The sequence below is a fragment of the Elephas maximus genome, chromosome 5 (genome assembly GCF_024166365.1).
Source record: "Elephas maximus indicus isolate mEleMax1 chromosome 5, mEleMax1 primary haplotype, whole genome shotgun sequence".
In the NCBI taxonomy this organism is placed as follows: Eukaryota; Metazoa; Chordata; class Mammalia; order Proboscidea; family Elephantidae; genus Elephas; species Elephas maximus.
The window spans coordinates 41,192,162-41,209,115 of record NC_064823.1 but is presented as its reverse complement, the minus strand read 5'-3'; the positions used below and the strand labels follow the sequence as shown (position 1 = coordinate 41,209,115).

General features: G+C 38.2%; 1 pseudogene; it reads right to left on the bottom strand.

Annotated features, from left to right (window-relative positions):
* Window positions 1-15,618: 15,618 nt before the first annotated feature.
* Window positions 15,619-16,643, bottom strand: LOC126077524 (40S ribosomal protein S3a-like; annotated as a pseudogene).
* Window positions 16,644-16,954: the final 311 nt, after the last annotated feature.

Here is a 16,954-nt window from a genome sequence, read left to right as displayed (position 1 = left end):
GGAAGACCTTCAAGCGGCCAACACACACATGAGGAAATGCTCACAATCTCTAGTTATTAGAGAAATGCAAATCAAAACCACAATGAGATACCATTTCACCCCGGCATTACTGGCACAAATCCATAAAACAGGAAATAAGTGTTGGGAATGCTAAAGGGAGATCGGAACTCTTTTGTACTCACTGCTGGTAGGAATGCAAAATGATACAGTCATTTGGAAAATGATATGGCGCTTCCTTAGAAAGCTAGAAATAACAATACCATATGATCCAGCAATCCCACTTGTAGAAATATATCTTAGAGAAATAAGAGTTGTCACAGGAACAGATGTATGTACACCCAAGTTCATTGCAGCATTATTCACAATAGCAAAAAGATGGAAACAACCTAGATGCCTATCAACAGATGAATGGATAAACAAACTGTGGTACATACATACAATGGAGTATTACGCAACGATAAAGAACAGCGATGAATCTGTGAAGCATCTCATAACATGGATGAATCTGGAGGGCATTATACTCAGTGAAATAAGTCAATCACGAAAGGTCAAATATCGTATGAGATCATTACTGTAAAAACTCATGAAAAGATTTACATAAAAAAAGAATCTTTGGTGGTTATGAGGCGGAGTGGAGATGGAAAAGCACTAGATAGACAATAGATAAGTGGTAACTTTGGTGAAGGGTAAGACAGTACACAATACTGGGAAGCCAGCACAACCTGTGCAAGGAAAGGTCAAGGTAGCTCCATAGACACATCCATGGTTTTTGTATGTTATTAAAGACAAAGAATGGCTGAGGAATTTTCTAGATTAAAGGAAATTAAAGAGACATGTCAACTAAGTGCAATATGTGACACTGGACTGGATCTTGTACTAGAGGAAAAAAAAGTATAATGGATGTTTTTGGGATAAAACCAAACCCATTGCTGTCGAGTTGATTCCCACTCATAGCGACCCTGTAGGATTTTTTATAGGGTTTCCAAGGAGTAGCTGGTTGATTCAAACTGCCGGCCTTTTGGTTTGCAGCCCAGCTCTGAATCACTGAGCCACCAGGGCTCTGTTTTTTGTTTTTGGGATAGTTGACAAAATTTGAATATGGGTGGCTGGTTAAATAAAAATATCGTATCCATGTTAAATTCCTTGAATTTAAGAACTGGACTGAGATATTGTAACGGAATAAAGATAATATTTGTGTCCTTAGACGAGGCACATGGAGTATTAGGGGCAGGGGCAGATTACAGTAAGCAAGGTACCCACTGGCTGAATTGTGTTTACTTAATCGCCAAAAGAACAAACATCTGTCTTGGAAGGACTACAGCCAGAATGCTCCTTAGAAGCAAGAATGACGAGACTGTCTCGCATATTTTGGACACATTATCAGGAGGCATCTGTCCCTGGAGAAGGACATCATGCTTGATAAAGTAGAGGTTCAGTAAAAAAGAGGAAGACCCTCAACGAGATGGATTGACACAGTGGCTACAACAATGGGCTCTAACATCATGATTGTGAGGATGGCACAGGATTAGGCAGTATTTCATTCTGTTGTACATAGGGTTGCTATGAGTGGGAAGTGACTTGACAGCACTTAACAACAACAAATAATCTGTAGTGCACAATTTCACCTGGGTTTCATCACATCTTTTGATGTGGTGAAAAACAGATGAAATTTTGCACTACAGATTATTAAGTGTTTTGGATTGAACTGTGTCCCACCAAAATGTGTGTCAACTTGGCTAGGTCATGATTCCCAGTATTATGTGGTAGTCCTCCATTTGTGATCTGATATAATTTTCCTATGTGTTGTAAATCCTATTCTCTATGATGTTAATAAGTCAGGATTAGAGGCAGTTATGTTATTGAGGCAGGACACAATCTACAGGAGTAGGTTTTATTTTGAGTTAATGTCTTTCCAGATGGAAAAGAGAGAAGCAAGTAGAGAGGAGAGGGACCCCATTACCACCAAGCAAGAAGAGCCAGGAGTGGAGTTCATCCTTTGGACCCAGGGTCCCTGCATTGAGAAGCTCCTAGATCAGGAGAAAATTGACGACGAGGACCTTCCCCCAGAGCCAACAGAGAGAGAAAGACTTTGCCTGGAGTTGGTGCCCTGAATTCAGACATCTAGCCTCCTAAACTGTAAGAGAGATGCTTGCTAAAGCCATCTACTTGTGATCTTTCTGTTATAGCAGCACTAGATAACTACGTAAGGAAATATAAGTAAACTCGTGCGTACCTTGCTTATTGGGTAAGCTGTCCCTGATTAAGGGGTAAAGATGCATGATGTATCATGACGTACGTAGCCTATTGTCCGATATATATTTGGAGAGATAGAGATGCTGATAATGTAACTGTGGCTGAATCTTAAAAACTGGTGAATCTGCACAGAGTATTTCAGAATTGACTTGCAACTTTTCAGTGAGTTTGAAATTGTTTTAATGTAAAAAAAAATTAAAAATTCATGATAGTAGAACAAAAACTAGAACAAAGGTAGGAAATGGAAATCTTGTGAAAGCCTCATCTCTGAATCATAGATAAAGTCTGTTACAAAACTCTTTTCATTCAGGCTGATACAGTTTATGAATATCATTGTTCCTCACATGCTCAACATGCGCTGAAAGAAATAGCAGTGCTTCAATTAGCATAAGAATTTAGATCAGGTTCCTTAACGTGTTAAAGAAACATTTAAGGAGAAGTAGTAAAAATTGAGAAATAGGAAAGTGATATTTCTTCCTTGCAGTTAAGGTGCATCTTTACATAGAATTCAATGGTGCACATGTATTATTAGAATATGACTATTTTAGGCAGGCATTTTAGGTATTTATTTAAACATGATCTATGTCATTTAATAGTCAGTGTCCAAACACAGCAGCTGATTCTCTTTCTTCTGGGCCAGTGGAATGGTTTCCCTAGCCCTGGAAAACATTTACAAACTCAGCATAGAATTCTCTGTCTTTATGACCCCCTTCACCCTCTCCCTGCACCCCTGCCAATCCTGGTATCCTTTTACTCTTAGTGGAATCTTATTTCACTTTAGTAATTTGCCCATTTGTAAAATTGGACACCCAGGGTTTTAATTTTCAAAGCATTGCTCAAGGGGTGTGTCCTAGCTTCTTGGCTTCTTTAAATACGTGTGTGTGTGTGTGTGTGTGTGTGTGTGATGTTTGAGTGTACACCACAGTCTGTTCCTTGATAAACTTGCCCTCAGAACTCCCTTAGAATTCAGAGTTCTTGATGTGTGGCTGTAAGTTTATCAACTGTGGTCACGTTTTAGAGGTCAAACTTTCAGAAGAAAGTGACTACGTGTGTCAGTTTTCCAGATAAGCGTTATCATGAAGACCAAAGAAATTTGTAGAGAATACAGTTTCATGGCTCCGACCTCCATAAACGAACAAATTTAACCACAAATACACACACACAGAGCATTGCTGTCAATTTGATGCTGACTCACAGTGACTATGTGAGTCAGAGCAGAACTGTGCTTCATAGTATTCAGTGACTGATTTTTCAGAAGCAGATCACCAGGCCTTTCTTCTGATGTACCTCAGGGTGACCTTGAACCTCCAAACTTCTGGTTAGCACCCAAGTACGTTAACTGTTTGCATCACCCAAGGACTCCATATTTAACTAGTCTGAGCCACATTCTTATCTTTTTACTTGATAGGAGAAGAAAAAAATCCTTACAAAGGATAATAAAAGGTTAAAATTGATCAGTTATTTACCCACCAACAGAATCAAGGTCTTATTATAGTCAGTAAAGATTACAGTCCTTGGTTTGTTCATTTATTTATTCATTCATTCACTTATTCACTAGGAAGACACTTCATGTACTTATAGTTACTGAAAGCTGAAAAAAAAAATACTGGATTTTTAAAAAGTCAACCCTATATACTACTGGTTAGCTTTGGACTGCCAAAATTATAAATTTTATATGACAAATTCATGGTTGAGCAGAGAGAAAGAGCATAGAGAAGGAAGACAAAGCACAATTTGTTCAATTTAATCCAATAAGATTCATCGGCCTTCATCAGGCCAGCCATTGACATTGTGGGTCCCGTAGTGAGGCGTGGTAACAGTGTCTGCTTCCTTTGAAGGGGGCCCCAGTGTTCTTCGGATGCCTAAGAGCAGGAATGTTGGCTAGGGCATCACAGAAAGGGAGTGTTTTGTTTTTCCAAAATGAAAACAGCTTGTGTTTGATTATCGTAAAAGTAATGCATATTTGAAGCAATTTTGAAGTGTATAAAGATAATAACTAATACGTTTGTTTATAGCTTTCCAAGCTTTTAAATTTAAATATAAGCTTTTAAAAACCCATGTCGCAACATACTGGAGACAGTGTTCGATGTCAATAAATATACAGCAACCCTAATCTTTGTAACAGCTGCACAGTTTTCATTAATACAGGTGCCCTATTATATATTGAACCAAGCTACTATTTATGGATAATAAGGTTGCTTCCATGTTTTTTGATATTATAAAGAATGTTCTGGTAAATATCCTAATTTATACATCTTTGTCCACATGTCCAATTATTTTCTCAGGATAAATTCCTAGAAACAGAATTGTTGAGTCAAAGTGGATTCAATATTTGTGATACGTTAACCCTAATAGTGTGTGAAAGTGTCTGTTTCCCATGCCATTGAAATCACTAAGCATTATCAATCTTTGCCAGCCTGATAAGTGATCAAACATTCCTTTATTATTTGAAATTGAATTCTTATCATTATTTTCGAGATTGAACACCCGTCCATGTATTTTGATTGTTTATACTTCTTTTGTGAATAGTGTATATTTGACTTTATGTCATTTTTCTGTTGAGCTGATGATCTTTGTTTTTCAGTTCTAAGAGCATTTAAACATCAAGGGCATTAAATATGTCTGTCATATATATCATAGATACACCTTTCTTGTTTTTTTTTAACTTTATTTATTGTGTTTTGCATAAAAAGTTTTAGATAGTTGTGTAGTCAGATCAATTTGTCTTCGCTCTTACAGCTTTTGGCCTTATTACTGTGCTTGGAAAGGCCTCCCCATCCCAAAACTGCACACATATTATCCAAATGTTCTCCTGGATTTTTAATGTTCTTTTTTTCTTCTTCCTTTTTACTTTATATGGAATTTTAATTTACATACAGTATGAAGTACAGGGCAGATATAACTCAAAATTTTGGTGAATTAAAATTAACTTAGTCTTGTAAATTTAAAAATATTTCTTGGGACTTTACAATGGCAAGATCAGACTGTGTTTGAAATATAATAAGTTTATAATAAAAATTGTGAAAAATAATATAACTGGGAAACAAAAAATATACCTCGCCTCTGGTTGTCTCAATTAGTTCTGAGGTGAATTGACAGCAAGACTTCCTATTTAGGAGTTGTGGAGCTCTGAATCATGAGGATTCACAACTTAGCCAGGCTAATCTGCATTGTGGGAAAAGTGGATGACAGATATTTTGGTCATCTAGGAGAAAGACATTCTGTACTTCCTAAGAATTATTAGAGCGGGGTAAGGGGTGTGTTTGCAGGCTTGAATGTTCTTTGGAATAACCTGCTTTTAAAATGCTGATGCCCGGGTCTCTGATTTAATTGGTCTGGGCCTAGGTATCTGGGATTTTAAAAGCTCCCCAGGTGAGATTGAGCTGAGTTTGAGAAACAATGGCTTAGAGCTCCCTAATGATGCCTTACTGATCCCCCCAGTACTGTTGGCTAAATGCTTAGTCATGATTCAGACAAAGCTGTGTCTCTAAACTTTAGTTCTAAAGCCTTCCCACTTTTAGGCCGTAAGGTATTGTTGTAGAGAAACCTCTAGGACATTGGCATTGGGTTCAATATGATCTTCACATCCTTCTTGGTGCTTTGGAATCTACACAACGGATTTAAGAGAATTGAAGAACTGATGTGTCTAATGAAAGTTTTCAGAGTTATTTCCCAGGAGAGTGAATTTGTCAGTTTACCTTGGCAATATAACTTTCTACTATGATTTCGCTGCAGAGCAAAATGAAGAACTTGTGAAAAACTTTGTAAAGTAAAACTTTAGCACAGATGTGGTGATTTTTTGCTTTCCTTTTTTATAAAGTAACATACCAATAAATCAATTGTGGATTTTAGAATGATTTTTATTTTCTGTATTTGTCAAGTATTTTTTTTTTACAATGAATACATACATAAATAACATACATGTTCATGTTTTATAAGATCAATATTTACATTTATATCCTATAATCACAATACTGTTAAGAAACATGCAGAAAGAAGTGCATCTTACTGTTGTTAATTGTTGCCTATAGGCAGTTGGAAACCCTGGTGGCACAGTGGTTAAATGCTATGGCTGCTAAACAAAGGGTTGGCAGCTTGAATCCACCAGGTGCTCCTTGGAAACTCTATGGGGCAGTTCTACTCTGTCCCATAGGGTCGCTATGAGTTGGAATCGACTCAACGGCACTGTTTTTTTTTTTTTTTATAGGTGTTTGGGACTATGGGCTATTAACTTTTTCCCTCTTGCTTTTGTTATTTTCTTCAAATTTTCCGTCACAATCATGTATAGCTTCTATAAAGAAAGAGATCAAGTATTTCTTAGTTAAAAATTCATAATGGGCTCGTCTATATGACCCAAATATTCTCAATAACTTACATTTTATAAAACCAATACAACCATTTAAACAGCATTCTGTTAAAAAAAAAGATTTTAGTCTATATACTTTATTTGATTTATATTCTTCTTTTTTAAATAATTGTTTCATTCTAAAGAGGGGGAGCCTATTTTTCTATCTTGATATTTTCATGTGGAAGGGTATTATGGCTTGCTCTTTTGGTTATTTTTTTCCCTCTCTCCTTTCTTCAAACCTATTCAAAAGGGAGAGGATACTAATTACCTGGTAAGAGACGACATCCATTGGGTCCTGGCCCACACAGCCCCCTTACAACCAGGAGACCCACTTCCCACTCTCCTTTACACCTGCATCAATGGATTGGGCAAAGCCATGTGTCTCCTGTGGTATCTGGCCTTATGTGATGTGTACACTGGAGCTGGGAGGCAGAAGGCTTGCAGGCCTGCCTGTCATCTGTTCTGTGGGTGACTGGGTTGCTGCCAAGACATACTCAGTTTCTTTGTATGCTTAATTGCATGCCCCTCTGCCCACCATGGGTCCCAAGGCTAGAAAGGGTGAAGTAATAAGGAACCCTGGTGTGCAATGGTTAAGTGCTTGACTGCAAACTGGAAGGTCAGACCTGGCGATCCGCTCCCTTAATGATTACAGCCCAGGAAACCCTATAGGGCAGGAGTACTGTGGCCTCTAGGGTCATTATGAGTCGGAATCAACTCAATGGTACTCAGCAACAAGAAAAGAACTTCATTTTGTCCTGAGTCCAAACTGTATTTGCTAATCCATCTTTACAGGGATCCCTGCTGGCTGAGATTTACTGTACCTCCAAAAATAAGTCTGACACTTATTTATCAGTTTATATGCTATTGAAGTAAAATCTGTAAGGGAAGTACATAGAACATGGAGTAGAAAAGGAGTAAATTGTTGGTTCACCCCCAGCCTCTGATACATTCTCTTAGAAGCATTTCATTCAGTGACATTCAGCACACACTTATTGTCTTGGTCATCTAGTTCTGCTGTAACAGAAATGCCACACATGCATGGCCTTAACAAAGAGAAATTTATTTTCTCGCAGTCTAGTAGGCTAGAAGGTCCCCTGGACTAGGAGCTTCTCTGCACAGGAACCCCAAGCCCAAAGGATATGCTCTGTTCCCAGTGCTTCTTTCTTCATGGTATGAGGTCCCCATGTCTCTCTGCTCACTTCTTTCTTGTATATCTCAAAAGAGATTGGCTTTAGACACTATCTAATCTTGTAGATCTTATCAACATACTGGCACTAATCAATCGAATTACGTCATGGTGATAGGATTTACAACACATGGGGAAATCACATCAGATGATAAAATGGTAGACGATCATAGAACCATACAAGGGAATCATGACCTAGCCAAGCTGACAGATATTTTGGGGGGACACAATTCAATCCATGACACTTATGGAGTGTCTACCATGTGTAAGAAAAACACCGAAGAGCACAAACTCTTCAAATAATTCACAATCTAAAGTGTGTGTACATGCCTGGTAGTATGAGGTATATGAGTATGTGTGTGTGTGTGCATGTGTGTGTATGTGCATGGAAGCGCATGCACACACCACTGTGCGCATGTGATATTGCTCAAATCTGTACCTAACTAATTGTAATACAATGTCATAAGTGCTAGAAGAGATATTAGAAATAAGCCAATCACAAAAGGACAAATATTGTATGACCACACTTATATAAAACAGACAAGACCAGGAAAATGTATAGAGGCCAAAGTTTGTTAGTGGTTACCAGGGGCAGGAGAGAGGGGTAAAGAGGGAGGGAGTGATTATTGCTTATAAAGAACTGAGTTTCAGTGTACAGTGATGGAAAAATCACATTGATTAAGGGTAAGGCTGCACAGCCAATTAATGTAATTGCTGTCAATAAGTTGTACACCTATAAAAAGTTGAATTGGTAAAAGGTGTGTGATAGATATATTTACAACATAACAAAAAGAGCAGCTGCTGAGACTGCTTATATAAAAACCAAACACCTCATAGGATTTGGTTTCTTTGTTTGGACGTTTTGGGTCATGGTTTCATGGGACATCCCAGTTACTTGGCCTAATACTGTGTTTAGTGCTTCTGTTCTGCCTCCTAGTTTGTTGTATAGCTCCTGGGGTCTTAAAAGCTTACAAGTGCCCATCCAAGGCACAACAATTGTCTCTACTCACCTGGAGCAACACAAGAAGAAGGAAAGCCAGGAATAGAAGGAAGAAATGGAATATGTGGCTAATTGCCTCCATGAACAACTGTCTCCTTTATCATGAGACCAGAGGAACTTGATGGCGTGTGGCTATTATTACTGAACATTTTGATCAAAGATTCTATAGAAGGATCCTGACCAAAAGGGGAAAATGCAGAACAGAATTTCAAATTTTCATGGACTCTAGATTTTCTAGAGCCATGGAAACTGGATGAAACCCTGAAACTATGGCTCTGAGATAATCTTTAAACCTTAAACCAAAAATATCCCCTGAAGTCTTCTTTAAACCAAACAAGAGTTTAGCTTAACTAGTAAAGATGTTGGGATCAAATTGACAACAGCAACTGAAAAAATTACACAGGAAACCTAGGGGGCAGTGAGTTTATATTAATGGGGGAGGAACAATTCAGAAAAGGAGGGTGAGAATGGTTGCACAACTTGAAGAATGTAATCAACGTCACTGAATTGTACATGTAGAAATTGTTGAATTGGCGTATGTTCTGGCATGTATATTCTCAACAACAAGAAATAAAACAATTATAAAATAATACCTGAGAGCCAAAAGACAGCTTAGAAGTCATCTAGTCCAACCTCTTAATTTAGAGAAGGACACCAGCACCGAGGAGGGTAAGTGATTTATTCAAGGTCAGAGCCCTCTTGGCACCCAAAGTTTGTCTCTACTGTGCAGGTGAATTGCTAGAAGCGAGGTGTTAGACTAGAACAGAATTTGTCAGGAGTTGCTGGTTTAAATGTCCAGTAGCATTTGACATAACATAATTAGCATAAAACTATTGCATGCAATTCAAGGTGATTTCAGGTGAGACACATTTGCTTGAGCAATCAATTGGACATTCTTGGCACCAGGTAGGAAACGTGATTGGGGAAATAGCTGTGAATACCGTTCTTTCTGTGCCCCAGAAATGTCACCTCTCTTCGGAATGCGTTTGACAGGGTGTTCAGGCACATAGAAAGCATGTGGAATGCCACTGCTATGTGCTGAAAAATTTCCTTTATTAATTTAAGAATAAATAGCATGTTTACACAAACTAATAAAAGACTTACTGAGTTTTGGGGAGCTCAGTGTTCTCTAACTCTTGATTCAGTTCTTGATTATGTCAGTAACTCAGGTGAATGCTAAGTACAGGGTCAGAGAATGTGAATTGCTCCAGGCATCGTGGCATGCTGGAAAAATAGAAACAAGGAGCCATCAAATGAAGTTACTGTTTAAAATGGATTAATTCTAGCAGAGATCAATTTGTTAAAATATCGAGCCTGGCCACCAAACTCACTTCTGTTACTTAGCCAAAGCCCCCTAATTTTGCTGTCAGTTGACCTTCTCACTCCATCCAAGAACAACCTTGACCAAAACCAAAACTCATTGCTGTAGAGTCTATTCCGACTCCTAGTGACCCATAGGGTTTCCAAGGTTTTAATCTTCATGGAAGCAGATTGCCACATCTTTCCCCCATGGAGTGGCTGGTGGATTTGAACCACCAGCCCTTTGGTTAGCAGCTAAGTGGTGAACCACTGTGCCACCAGGGCTCCTTAACAGCTGTGATCAAAAACAGGGTATGTCTCTGGCTATGGGACTCAGAAGCCAAGCGCTAAATTCTCTCTCACTTTGTGGCATTTGAGTTTGAGATCGACGTATTGGCTTTGCTCCCTGGACAGCTGGGAGGTTGCATGGGGTCACAGGGCTTCTCGCCTGGATGTGTTGCTTCTGGAAAGCTGAGGCTTGTTTCCCTTTCCAAGTGGCCTCATTCCCTTCTAGGGCAGAAATGGTAGATTCATCTCTGTTTCCCTTGAGGATTCTTCGCAAGTTTCCAGATGACCAAGTAGATTTTGCCTTGAATTGATGTATTTTTGGGGTGACTTCCCCAAAGGAAAGGCATTTCACATCATTATCAGTCTCATGGAGGATTTTACTATCATTGGGTTTTTGGAAACTATCTGCCTGTGGGTAGATTTTTCAAGAATCCTTACGTCTATATAGCACAAGAAGTTTTCCTCTACTTCTTTTTACTTTTAACTTACTAGTCATTCATTTACCCACTTGACAGAGAAATATTGAGTGCCTGCTCTGTGCCAGACAGGGGCTATCTCTGTATGGACAAGATGTATGGTTGGTCACGTGACTTAGGAATCTGGCAGGAGCACTTTGGAGTAGCTTCCCCTGAGATAATTAACTTTAAGTAAAAATAATCCAGTCATCAAGCAGAAATATGTTTCAGGGACTCAGGAAAAGGGGAGAAGAGGGGAATTTATAATATCCAGGTTCTATTCTATTCCCAGCACAAGCTTTCTTAGTTATATGGTCTTGCGTTAATTAATGAAGCTTATTTTTGCCTCGGAGTAGGAGAAGAGTTCTAGGGCTCAGGAATTAGAACCTGAATTTTGTAGTGCTGCAGCAGCAATGAAAACTAAACCCACTCCTTCAGATAAATGCCAACACTATTTCACACAGTGTTCAAATCCAAAAGATCCTGTCAACTGTCACATATGAATTATCACTGATACGTTAAGAGTTCTTTTCTAACTTTTAGTTTCATTTTGTGCTGTTGGTATTCCTTTCAGGAAATGTGGTAGACAAGGCATTCTATGTTTTCTCCATAAAGGCAAAAATCTTCAATTTACAGCCCAAAGCCCCGCCTTTGTCTTTTAATCCTTGGCCAGCATAACCCAGATCTGACTACACCTCTTGGAGGGCTTTGTTTTCTACTGCTTTTATGACTCTAGGCATTGCGTTTTCATCAGAGAATGGTGAATTATGAGGCAAATTCTTCTAGTTGAAGACTCAGATATGGATAAAGATGATTATATATCTAATGCTTGCTACGGTGGTAGAATTCTTGCCTCCCATGCCCCAGGTTCAATTCCTGGCCAATGTAGCCAGTCTATCAGTGAAGGCCAGAGTGTTGCTATAATGCTAAACAGATTTTAGTGAAGCTTTCAGACTAAGATAGGAAGAAAGGCCTGGTAATCTACTTCCAAAAATCAGCCAATGAAAACCTGTGAATCACAGTGGTCCATTCCCCAAACAGTCATGGGGATTGGGCAGGACTGGACAGCCTTTTGTTTCGCCATGAGTAGGGGGCCAACTGGACAGCAGCTGGCATCACAACAATGCTTGCTCCACACAAAACATCCAAATGGAAATTTGCTGAAAAAATTCATAATCACATTACATTATGATTTGTCAATTATTTAAAGATCAGAGATACATTTATCACTATTAACAAACAAATGAGCTTGATAAAGAGTGATGGAAAGTCTCATCCTGAAGACAAATGGTGGAGGGGGCCAACTCAAAACATTCTCAAAAGGAGTTTTGAAGGATGTGCTTAAGTAAATCTGTACAAATACATCCAAACAGTAGACTGAAGAGAAACTGGTTAAATAATGTAGGTATAAAAAAAATAGAAAATCATAAAATGGCATTGATTAAGCATGTTTCCAGCCAACACATGATATTAATTATGTGTATAATTATGATAATAATTATGTTAAATAAGTATCTACTTTCTTAGCAATTGTCAGGGAAAAATTGTCCTGTTGATAGTTTATGTTCTTCTTACTATACTGGAAATATGTGGTATTTTTGACAAAAATTAGTTTGCTAACAATGGGCAATATAGAGATTTAAGATTTTAAAGCTGGCATCCTTCGGAGAATTATTTTTCTTTTTAATTGATATCTCATTCTTAAACAGAGTATATGTTTTGCACTCACAGGATATTCTATTTTTTTCTTTTTTTAATCGTGTTTTAGGTGAAGGTTTACAGAGCAAATTAGTTTTTCATTAAACAATTAATACGCATATTGTTTTGTGACATTGGTTGCCAACTCTGAGACGTGTCAACACTTTCCTATTCTCGACCTTGGGTTCCTCATTTCCATTCATTTAGCTTTCCTGTCCCCTCCTGCATTCTCGTCCTTGCCTCTGGGCTGGTGTGCCCATTTCGTCTTGTATATATGCTTGAAGTATGTGTGTTATTGTTTGTTTTATAGGCCTGTTTAATTTTTGGCTGAAGGGTGAACCTCAGGAATGACTTCAGTACTGAGCTGAAAGGGTATCCAGGGGCCATACTCAGGGTTTCTCCAGTCTCTGTCAGACCAGTAAGTCTGGTCTTTTTTGTGAGTTAGAATTTTGTTCTATATTTTTCTCCAGCTCTGTCCGGGACCTTCTATTGTGATCCCTGTCAGAGCAGTCGGTGGTGGTATGCAGGCACCATCTAGTTGTACTGGATTCAGTCTGGTGGAGGCCGTGATAGTTGTGAACTCACAGAATATTCTCGACGTGAACTCTTGGGACTGTGTTATCAAATCCTCACTTATAAAGCCTTGAATTCCATATGGAATTTTTAGTAGTTTAGATGTGTCCCTGCTGAAGGCAGGGAAAAACTCTAAGGATCCTTCCTTTTTTATTTTTCTACTTTTTTTGATCATCAGTACCCAGGTATTTGATTTTTTTTTTATTGTTGTGTTTTAGATGAGAATTTACATTAACAAGTTACGTTCCCATTTAACAATTTTTATATAACTTGCTCCATGACATTACCTACATTTTTCGCAATGTGTTAACATTTCTCATTATCTCCATTCTTTTTGTTCTGTTTCCATTAATCTAGCTTCCCTGCCTCTCCTTAGCTTCTCATTTTTGTTTTAGAGTAAATGTTGACCATTTGGTCTCACATGGTTGGTTAATTTAAGGAAGCACAGTATTCACGGGTGATATTATTTATTTTATATAAGCCAATCTTTTATTTTGATGAAAGGTGACCACCAAAAGTGGCTTCAGTTCCAAGTTCAAAGGGTACCAAGTACATGATGTTTTAAGAAGAATAATTTGTTAGAGCTGTCATGCTAGGATAAAGCCAGTTGGATTAATCTGGATTCCATTAATTAGAACTATGTAAAATGCCTTCTTTAACTGGAATGGTTTTTTACCAGTGCATTGTTTTTAAAGACAAATTTTGCTAAGCCAATTAGCATTAAAAAGTTTGTAGGAGTATTATTTACCTACTTAAAATATATTTTTCTTTTTGAGAAATGAGATGCTCCTATTAATTCTGGTTACCAGATGTTGCTAATTATCAGTATTGTTCTACTAAGTCTCTCTCCTTCTTTCCTCTAGAACTTCTAAAATATGTATTTTTGTTATGACTCCTAGCTCATTGTACTAGAGGGTCTGGTGTAGGTGCTCTTGAACTGCACCTTACTCATCTCTTAATCTAGAAGAGTGCTTTGTATATAAAAAATACTCAATAAATATTTGTTGAGTGAATGAAGGATAGAAGGATAAATATTCTGTGTCTTAAGAGCTTCTTTCAGGTTGAAGAGGGATCTACATGGTCACAGACTCAGTCAGCTGGAAAGTCTTAGGGGATAGTTTTACTATTAAGGAAGGGTTAGATAGTTTGGAGTGAAGGCAATGAAAGTACACTTGAGTGTTCAAGAAATAAAGTTAAGTCTTTTTATGGTAAGATTAATACCCACAGGAATTATTTTTGAGAATTTTTGAGTATGCCTACTTCTCACTATCTTATTATTTGACATTTTTGCATTTATGTCAATAGTAAAATATTTATTACTCAAGTATTTCACACATTAATGATGTATGTCTGGCAGTAATGAAAGCCAAGGTGCAAGGCAAGAGTAATGCTGGCTGTGGTGGTTAAGGTTATGTGTCAACTTGGCCATGATTCTCAGCGGTTTGGCAGTTATGTAATGCTATAATTTGGCAATTGTGTAATGATATAATTTGGTAGTTATGTAATGATGTAGTAATCCACCATTTTGTGATCCGATGTGGTCATACTGCATTTTCACATAAAGACCTGGTCTTTGGAACCTGACCATGTTGATAAGTGAGGAGTGGGTGTACTTTTCTTTATCAAAATGATTGAGGAGTGTGCTTATCTTAGTCTGAGTTCTTTAGAGGAGTAAAACCAGATATGGCTCATGCAATTGTGAAGAAATGACTCATGTAATTATGGGTCCTGGCAAGTCCCAAATCCATGGGTCAGACAACAGGCTGAACACCTCTGCTGGCTCACATGGTTGTAGGGGCTGACAAACTAAAAAATCTACAGGTCAGGCACCAGGCTGAAGACTTCTGCAGGCTTATGTCCCAAGAACTGGAGGTCATGTGATGAGAAGCATGCAGGGCCAAGAAAAGAAAGCAAGCTTTGCCGGAACATTCATTTATATACTGGAGGTAGGCCACACACTAGAGGAACATCCCCTCTCAACAGATTGACTGCTCACATCAGATCACAAAATGGAAGGTGATTACATAATGTCCACCAAACTACGGAGAATCATAGCCTAGGCAAATTGACACATAATATCAACCACCACAATACAACTGGCATTTGTTGGGAGGGAGATAGGGATATTATATGTTCTGTAATGTACTGTACTAGAAAATCTTATACCATCAAACATTTTCCAAATCTCATACAGCCCTTGGACATTCTGCTGGACATTCAGGTTGATGGGCCTTTTTTTTTTTTTTTTCTTGTAATTGTCTGAGCGTAGGCCAATATTTCTCAAACTTAACAAGCATGTAAGTTACCTAGGAATCTTGGTATAATGCAGATTCTGACTTAGTGTGAGTGAGGTGGCATCTGAGATTTTGTAATTCCAAAGCACAGATACCTGGTTCCCACTCCCAGGGGTAAGGCTTGTTCACCAGGAGCTTTAAAGATTCCCCAGCTGGTTCTAATGTGCAGTCATGATCGACAGTTACTAGCTTAGAGTCTAACTCTCCCTCCCTCCTCACACAAATCAGACTTTTTTATTTGTCACATTTAAAATCTGAATTTTAAACAGATTCTTGGACATATCTATCAGCCAGTTCAGCTTTAGCAGCTCTTTCATCCTTATTTCACCAGGAAGCTCCATGTGTTTTCCCAGTTCAAATTTGGGATTCTCCAGCATTTTTACTTTTCTAACAAATACATCATGGAGAAGATAAACATATTGGAAAGCCTTTTGTATGTCTTTCCCAGGGCTGCCTGGAATCAATTTATTGACAACTTCTTTTTAAGCCATTTGTCTGTACCTATCAGATCATGATTTCCAACATCTTTTTTAGATTTGGCAGGCCCAGTGGTGCTGAGCCTAAGAGGTCTTCTGAATGTGTTTTCTTTTTTTTTTTTTTTCAAGTAAAACCAACACAGAAGAGATGAAATAAGTAACCATCTTGGCACCAACATTAGCTTCAATCATAGTCTGCCATTTTTGACTACCTGGCACATTCTGTCACAGGTAAAGTCCATGCCATGGAAGCTGGTCAGGCGGTTTTTGCTCTGAACACCCTCATAATTAGCTTGAATTTTGTAAATGTAACTTCGTCATTCTGCAGGTCAGTAAGGCTTACTTCTACAACACAACTCTTTTTTATTGTGCTTTAAGTGAAAGTTTACAAATCAAGTCAGTTTCTCATATAAAAATTTATATACACTTTGCTATATACTCCTCATTGCCCTCCCCCTAATGAGATAGCACACTCCTTCCCTCCACTCTCTCTTTTAGTGTCCATTTGGCTAGCTTCTGACCGCTTCTGGCCTCTCATCTCCCCTCCAGGCAGGAGATGCCAACACAGTCTCGTGAACAACACAACTCTTGAAGTCATCAGGTGCAGTTTTGGTTCTTTGAGTCCTTGTGACTAGTATTTTCCCAACAGTTCTTACACTGAACATAGATGGTGCTTTCACATCATACCAATCTTTCATAGAAAATGGATCAACCGCTTTCTTCTTGACCCCTTTTGGCTACCTTTTGTAAGGACTTTTCTTGCCAACCGACATGATACTGCACAGAGAGCCAAAAGAATCTAACTCTTTTTACATATAAACATAAAGTATTTTTCTGTTTTAAAATACATAGAATTTTCCAAGAATGCAACCACCATGCAAATAGAAGACAGCCTGTACTTTGTTTTGTTTAGAACTCCTTCAAGAGTTGTTCAAGATTTTGGAACACCTAGCCACTGATGACAATTCCAGTCATGATATTTGGAATACTCATTCAGTTTATCTGTATTTGTAGCTCTTAAATGCACGGTGATTCACCTAAGTTTTTGACACTTTCAGTGGGTCTCCTAGTATAATAATATTAA